General features: G+C 47.6%; 3 non-coding genes across 3 annotated transcripts in view; all 3 read left to right on the forward strand.

The window, feature by feature from the left end:
- Positions 1–1,094: 1,094 nt before the first annotated feature.
- Positions 1,095–3,159, forward strand: LOC149372899 (small subunit ribosomal RNA). The gene has a single exon (XR_016293601.1). It is a non-coding gene; the product is annotated as a small subunit ribosomal RNA (ribosomal RNA).
- A 945-nt stretch (positions 3,160–4,104) lies between these two features.
- On the forward strand, positions 4,105–4,259 carry LOC149372900 (5.8S ribosomal RNA). The gene has a single exon (XR_016293607.1). It is a non-coding gene; the product is annotated as a 5.8S ribosomal RNA (ribosomal RNA).
- Positions 4,260–4,944: 685 nt separating this feature from the next.
- LOC149372901 (large subunit ribosomal RNA) overlaps positions 4,945–5,000 on the forward strand; it is a 4,179-nt gene continuing 4,123 nt past the window's right edge. Inside the window, exon 1 of the ribosomal RNA XR_016293603.1 lies at positions 4,945–5,000. This exon is cut by the window's right edge and continues 4,123 nt beyond it. This is a non-coding gene — a ribosomal RNA (large subunit ribosomal RNA).

The raw sequence follows: 5,000 nt of genomic DNA on the forward strand, positions 1-5,000 counted from the left end.
CATCAATTTCTTGAGGATATGTATGCTCCAAGGGCAATGCGCTTGTCAAAAGAGCAATCCGCGTGGCAGTGACCGACGAACGAGTGGCCCTCAGCCGTAACGCGAAAGCAATGCGCGTTGTTTCGTAAGCAATGCGCGTCTCGAACTTGTAAAATTTTACGCACCGTCGATCCGAAAGCAATGCGCGTCATTGTCATTGGAAACTTTCGTCTCGCTTAATTGCGTGTTAAACGGTACTTTGCTTCGCCGCGCCCGAGGACGCCTCGGCACTAGTGAGACGGTTCGCTTGTCAAGCCAAGCCTCAATTCACAGCATTTCCGCGGGTCAGCGTCTTCGACCGAATGGCCCTCAATGCGGATCGCGCCTCTGGCGTTGCATGCGCCGTCGACGTGGCTCGTAGCTTGTCGACGGTATGCTAACCGAGCATCGACTCACTCGATACCGAGCGAGGATACAACGTGTACCTCCCGTACGTATACCACTGCGGTAAGCCCTGGCCTAGCGTCAGCGACCATATCGTCGGGTATTTGTTAACACGCAACTCTCACGAGAGACTGTTGACACTTGAATGATAAATTCACGTGGCCCTGCTTCGAGTTTAATTACGGCACCTCGAAGCTCGCCGTGCCGACCCGGTATTGTTCATTTACCGGGTCGTTCGAATGACAAAAGTGCCGCGGGCGGCCCATAGCGAGGCGTCGTCAACAACGAATAACGAACGGTCTTCGTCGCCCCTTCCGGAAGTTCTGAGGCCCTTGGCTTTTATTACCCCGGTAAGGCAACGCGGCGTTTGGGACGTTGTTGACGCTTGTTGAGCGATGGTCGACCGGAATTTGAAAGAAAAAAAATTCACCCTCGTTTTTAACGACGAGAGCTGAAGATTTAAGCTTCAAGTGTCGGATGCGTCGTGGACTCGTCGTCGAATTATCGATTGGATCCTTTCGGGATAAAATCATGTTTTCTTCCACGTTCCTCGGCGTATTTCGCAAGACACGCAAGATAGCGCAATTCAACAACGAGCCGGTCAACGGGACGTCATTGTCCTTAGGCCACTCCGAGTTGTGTGCTTTGAATTTAATTTTGACAAACGAAGCTCCCTGGTTGATCCTGCCAGTAGTCATATGCTTGTCTCAAAGATTAAGCCATGCATGTCTCAGTGCATGCCAAATTAAGGTGAAACCGCGAATGGCTCATTAAATCAGTTATGGTTCCTTAGATCGTACCCACATTTACTTGGATAACTGTGGTAATTCTAGAGCTAATACATGCAAACCAGAGTCCTAACCAGAGATGGAAGGGACGCTTTTATTAGATCAAAACCAATCGGTGGCGGGGACGCGTTCACGCGCGTTCTCTCGTCCATCGTAAAAGTTTGTGGTGACTCTGAATAACTTTTGGCTGATCGCACGGTCCTCGTACCGGCGACGCATCTTTCAAATGTTTGCCTTATCAACTGTCGATGGTAAGTTCTGCGCTTACCATGGTTGTAACGGGTAACGGAGAATCAGGGTTTGATTCCGGAGAGGGAGCCTGAGAAACGGCTACCACATCCAAGGAAGGCAGCAGGCGCGCAAATTACCCACTCCCGGCACGGGGAGGTAGTGACGAAAAATAACGATACGGGACTCATCCGAGGCCCCGTAATCGGAATGAGTACACTTTAAATCCTTTAACGAGGATCCATTGGAGGGCAAGTCTGGTGCCAGCAGCCGCGGTAATTCCAGCTCCAATAGCGTATATTAAAGTTGTTGCGGTTAAAAAGCTCGTAGTTGAATCTGTGTGCCACGCTGTTGGTTCATCGCTCGCGATGTTTAACTGACAAGATTGTGGGACGTCCTACCGGTGGGCTTAGCTCGAGCGTCCGTCTCGCACGGGTCGGCCTAGCGGCTTTACCGTCGTTGGCGTTGGCCCGTCGCGTGCGTGCGCAAGAGCGGCCCAGCTTAATCCCATCGCCATGCTCTTCACCGGGTGTGGCGTTGGGCCGGTACGTTTACTTTGAACAAATTAGAGTGCTCAAAGCAGGCTTGTTAACGCCTGAATACCAGTGCATGGAATAATGGAATAGGATCTCGGTTCTATTTTGTTGGTGTTCGGAACCCCGAGGTAATGATTAATAGGGACAGATGGGGGCATTCGTATTGCGACGTTAGAGGTGAAATTCTTGGATCGTCGCAAGACGGACAGAAGCGAAAGCATTTGCCAAAAATGTTTTCATTAATCAAGAACGAAAGTTAGAGGTTCGAAGGCGATCAGATACCGCCCTAGTTCTAACCATAAACGATGCCAGCTAGCGATCCGTCGATGTTCCTCCGATGACTCGACGGGCAGCTTCCGGGAAACCAAAGCTTTTGGGTTCCGGGGGAAGTATGGTTGCAAAGCTGAAACTTAAAGGAATTGACGGAAGGGCACCACCAGGAGTGGAGCCTGCGGCTTAATTTGACTCAACACGGGAAACCTCACCAGGCCCGGACACCGGAAGGATTGACAGATTGATAGCTCTTTCTTGATTCGGTGGGTGGTGGTGCATGGCCGTTCTTAGTTGGTGGAGCGATTTGTCTGGTTAATTCCGATAACGAACGAGACTCTAGCCTGCTAAATAGGCGTTACTTCTGGTATCTCGAAGGCCAAGGCCCCGTCGCATGCTTCGTGCGATGTTTGACGGTATCCAATCCGTCGGTGTCGCGCGGGGCTGGCGGTGGTTTTTGGTTTTTACTACCGACGTACACAAAAATCTTCTTAGAGGGACAGACGGCGTCTAGCCGCACGAGATTGAGCAATAACAGGTCTGTGATGCCCTTAGATGTTCTGGGCCGCACGCGCGCTACACTGAAGGAATCAGCGTGTCCTCCCTGGCCGAAAGGCCCGGGTAACCCGCTGAACCTCCTTCGTGCTAGGGATTGGGGCTTGCAATTATTCCCCATGAACGAGGAATTCCCAGTAAGCGCGAGTCATAAGCTCGCGTTGATTACGTCCCTGCCCTTTGTACACACCGCCCGTCGCTACTACCGATTGAATGATTTAGTGAGGTCTTCGGACTGACGCGCGGCAACGCACTCGTTGCGTTGCCGATTGCACTGGGAAGATGACCAAACTTGATCATTTAGAGGAAGTAAAAGTCGTAACAAGGTTTCCGTAGGTGAACCTGCGGAAGGATCATTAACGTTCGCACGTAAGACGTCGCAACGTTTGTCATGAAAGAAAAAAAAAAAAAAAAAAAGAAATTTTGTTTGAAAGCTGCGCCGAAGGAAAATGTATAATCGTTGTATTTACGCGCCTCGCGCCACGTTACTTTTTCTTTCTCCCTCCTTTGACAAGGGGCTGTGAAAAATTAAGTTAACGGATTGGCGGTCGTAGGTTTCGATGCGTGCGCCAATGCCTAGCGTCTTTGTTCTATAATAGTTGAAACATACGATCGGGCTGGCCACGCTTGCCCTCGCGCACCTACGTAAAAATCGTAGGGTGCGCGTGCACAACGGATCTTTATTTTTTCTTTTCATTAACCAGTGTCTTGCCGTGGCAACCTCGAGGCTATTGGTCACGGATTTTATCACGAAGATTGAATTTCGACCGGACAGCGTTTTCCTCGAGTCAACGGTTATTATGTTGAAAGCCTCGTTGTAACGAGGGGGAACGTCGTCATTCGGTGGTCATGCAATCACTTCGTTTTAATGACATGATCGAGCTTACGAGGATAATAGCGTGTACGCGTTATTATCCAAGGTTTTGGAATGATTTTACGCCCCAATAAGCCGAGACTCTGCGTATAAATGTCGCGAAATATTATGAACTGTATGCGTGTCGCCGTTATTGCCCCTTTCATCTTGTTCTCAAGATAAAAAGAAATGGGAGACGCCGCTCGTTATCAAAAAGTTTCGTAATATTTCGTGGTGCGCCCCAATGCCTGCCGCTCGTGTCGCATTTGCGGGACGCAGCGGGGTGGCCCAACGGAGAACCGATGGGCACACTTTTTATTCGAAAGAGCCTGGCTCTCCGTTGCGTTTTGTATTGGTCATTTTTCGTATAATAAAAAATACGAATTGACCGAGAAAATATTACACTGTAAGTGTGAAAAATAAACTATAATAATGATAAAAATAAATTGATTACCCTGAACGGTGGATCACTTGGCTCGTGGGTCGATGAAGAACGCAGCTAATTGCGCGTCAACTTGTGAACTGCAGGACACATGAACATCGACACTTTGAACGCACATTGCGGTCCTCGGATATATTTCCTGGACCACGTCTGGCTGAGGGTCGTTCGATAAAAAAAAAAAACAAAAAGACTGCTGGTCACGAAGAGAAACCCGACGCGTCGTTATCAACTACCCGTCGTATAGTTTTTCTTCGAGTGTACGAGCGAAATAATTGGGCGTTCGTATGAAATCAAATGCGTCGCTCGAAATAAAAAAAGAATACTTAAAAAAGAAAAGATGAAATAATGGATTGTCGAAAACGAGAAATAAAAATTTGACCGGTTAAAGCGGCAACGTTGATGCCGTTTGAATCGTTTGTCATTCTTTTTATTTTTTATTGTTTTTTTTTTTCTTCCCAACTTTTCTTTTTTGGTCGTCGTTCGCCCGAGTCCCGGAGCTCTCATTAAATAATTGTTCATCCGAACACTGTTGAATCAAGAGCGGACCGGACGAGCCGTACGATCGTCAAAAATACTTTTGCGTCGCGGTTTTGAAAGCAAAGCAAAAAAAAAATAAAGCGTCGCAGGAGGTGAGGAAAGGAAGGAAGAAAAAATAGGAGACAAAAAAAAAACATTACCATCCGGTCGATGTGCAATCCTTTTATTTTATCTTTCTTTTTTTTTTGTTATTTTTTTTTTTTTCCAACGTTGTACGTGTGTGAAAATATTTTTTTTTTTGTCTCAATTGAACTTCGAAAAGCACAATGTTGAGACAAAATTATTATCGTACATAAAAAAAATTAATCAAGACGACCTCAGAGCAGGCGAGAATACCCGCTGAATTTAAGCATATTATTAAGCGGAGG

Source organism: Copidosoma floridanum, unplaced genomic scaffold, assembly GCF_036245765.1.
Source record: "Copidosoma floridanum isolate Cflo_tuat_1 unplaced genomic scaffold, Cflo_Japanese_pri ptg000098l, whole genome shotgun sequence".
NCBI classification, from domain to species: domain Eukaryota; kingdom Metazoa; phylum Arthropoda; class Insecta; order Hymenoptera; family Encyrtidae; genus Copidosoma; species Copidosoma floridanum.